Here is a 2,500-nt window from a genome sequence, read left to right as displayed (position 1 = left end):
ATATTTATATCATTTTTGTAAATGATAATTTTGTTTGGAAGAGTTCTCATGTACAATTAATTGTAATATAATGTAAAGATTTTACCAGCGAACATATTTTTGTACGGTGGTTAAATAACAGTAATATTATTTAGTTGACAGATTTTGATTTAGTTTGTTTAGAGTTTGTCATATCTTCAGAGCTCTGCCGCAGTGCTTTGAAAGCTGCCGCTGGTCTTTCTAACTCTGCCAGTGTTTCTGGCACCAGTAGAAGTTGTTGAGCTGTAGATCTTTTTGTCGTCTCTCACTCAAGGGCAGCTCGTCTGATTCCTCCTTAATGTGCTTTCCATTGCCAGCAGATCCTGTTGTGGATCTGGGCCTGTCTAACCTGAACAAATGTGTTGAGCGCTTGTGGCTGGTGTCACTTCTTGTAGTTTTCTGAGTATTGTGTGTGTGTGTGTGTGTGTGTGTGTGTGTGTGGTGTTCATTGCACTTTAACACAGATTTGCCAACTTCCATTTATTCTAAACTGATTTATCTAATGTAAACTTCACATGATTATTGACTCGTGCAAATGATATAATTTCAGAGGATTTCACCTTTTTTTTCTGTCTAATGAGCGTTATTTTGAAATTAATTTCTCAATTCAGTTTGACAGCATGTTAATATGCAGTTTTAATAGTTGTTTTACAAGACGAGCATGACCATTACTAACAATCATTGAGGTTTCCGATCTGAACAAAAGTCAAGCATCACTCATATTTTTCTTCAGAAAAGGTAGATTTTAAATTTGTGTGACACATCAGTGTGAAATCGTGGACAACATAAAGCCTGTGATTATGTGTATTTCACTCCAGTAAACATAGACTGATGATTGGCTTCATCATCCTCTTCATCCAGTTCACAAAGACTGTGCCTTTTGACTTGGAGCATACAGTCCTTATTTATTTGTTTATATATTTATGCACCACTTATTAATGCATTTCTATATGCATTTATTCATGCATTTTAGTGCATAAATTATTTCTACATGCATTTATGTATTTGAACATTTATGCATGCATTATTTTATTGTTTAATTATTTTTATGTATGTAATATTTAGTATAGTATTGTTACAGTAAGTAATAACCCTGGTGAAGCATATATTTAAACTTTTCCCCAGGCTTTACAATTTTAAGTTGGTGCCCTGAAGATGAAGATTCAGTGCTTTTCTCTCGTCTTTGGTCTCTCTTTCACTTTCTAGCCTCATTCTGTTCCGAAACCTAGTGTGCTGCATACCTAGATGGTATTTTAATGCACGGTTGTGCTTGTGTGAAAGCCGTTCCATACATTAGAGCCCTTAATCCGGCTTTCTTGTGATACAGAATATTTTCCGAATTTGACGCATTTTCCATATGCATTTACATCAACTGCACTATCCTCAAAAGTCAGGCACAAAAATGACTGTGAGCAAGGATGACTGTGCTTCTTTATCAAATGCTTCTTTAGCTTACTGTAAAGAAGTGATTCGTCTGCTGACTCTTTAATTACAGGAGCCAGTGGTTGTGTAGTCGTTGTTTCAGTCTGAGTAAAGCTGCTCTCACTGAGGTTTGGGTCAGTCTCTCTGTGTTTCCTCTAATCCGTTTTTCCGTCTCTAAACGCACAGATGCTAGATAAATGTTTTTAGCTGTGTAATGTGACTTTGAGTACCTTTAGTGTTCATCTGAAAGGTTGTAAATGCATTGCTTTAAAGTGTCATAAAACCCTAAAACGTGGCCTAATGGTTAGAGAGTCGGACTCCCAATCGAAAGGTTGTGAGTTCGAGTCCCGGGCCGGCAGGAATTGTGGGTGGGGGGAGTGCATGTACAGTTCTCTCTCCACCTTCAATACCACGACTTAGGTGCCCTTGAGCAAGGCATCAAACCCACAACTGCTCCCCGGGCGCTGCAGCATAAATGGCTGCCCACTGCTCCGGGTGTGTGCTCACAGTGTGTGTGTGTGTGTGTTCACTGCTCTGTGTGTGTGTGCATTTCGGATGGGTTAAATGCAGAGCACAAATTCTGAGTATGGGTCACCATACTTGGCTGAATGTCACGTCACTTAAAAAAAACACATTTTTTGAGATGTTAACATATATGGAAAGTGAAAACAGTGAAAACAACTTTAGCACTAATTATGTCATTGATTTATATTTGAATGTTTATGCATTTATTTAGCTTTTAATTTAATTATTTAGAATTTAAATATTTAATCAAGTCATATAATATGCATTAATTATTAACGTATCTTTATTTTATTTTTTTATAAGAGTTTTCTGGGAGTTAGAGTCATGACCTTGAGATTGCCAGTGCTTTGCTCTACTAGTCGATGCATTGAATACCATGTAGATTACAAGGAATCTATTGAAATGCATGGCTGTTTGTTGGCATCATTTGTAGCTGTGTGTGTTTGTTGACTTCTTACCTGGAATAGCGAAAGTTTGTCTTTGTTGAGTAAAATGAAGGAAAGCAGAAGTCAGGCCTCATTTGAGGAGAGCCGTA

At 37.2% G+C, this 2,500-nt stretch overlaps 1 protein-coding gene across 2 annotated transcripts in view; it reads left to right on the top strand.

The window, feature by feature from the left end:
- Positions 1 to 2,500, top strand: part of dock1 (dedicator of cytokinesis 1) — a 251,029-nt gene that overhangs the window by 90,220 nt on the left and 158,309 nt on the right. The window lies entirely within an intron of this gene.

This window comes from Carassius carassius, chromosome 40, assembly GCF_963082965.1.
Source record: "Carassius carassius chromosome 40, fCarCar2.1, whole genome shotgun sequence".
Taxonomy (NCBI): domain Eukaryota; kingdom Metazoa; phylum Chordata; class Actinopteri; order Cypriniformes; family Cyprinidae; genus Carassius; species Carassius carassius.
This window is presented reverse-complemented; position numbering and strand designations above follow the sequence as displayed.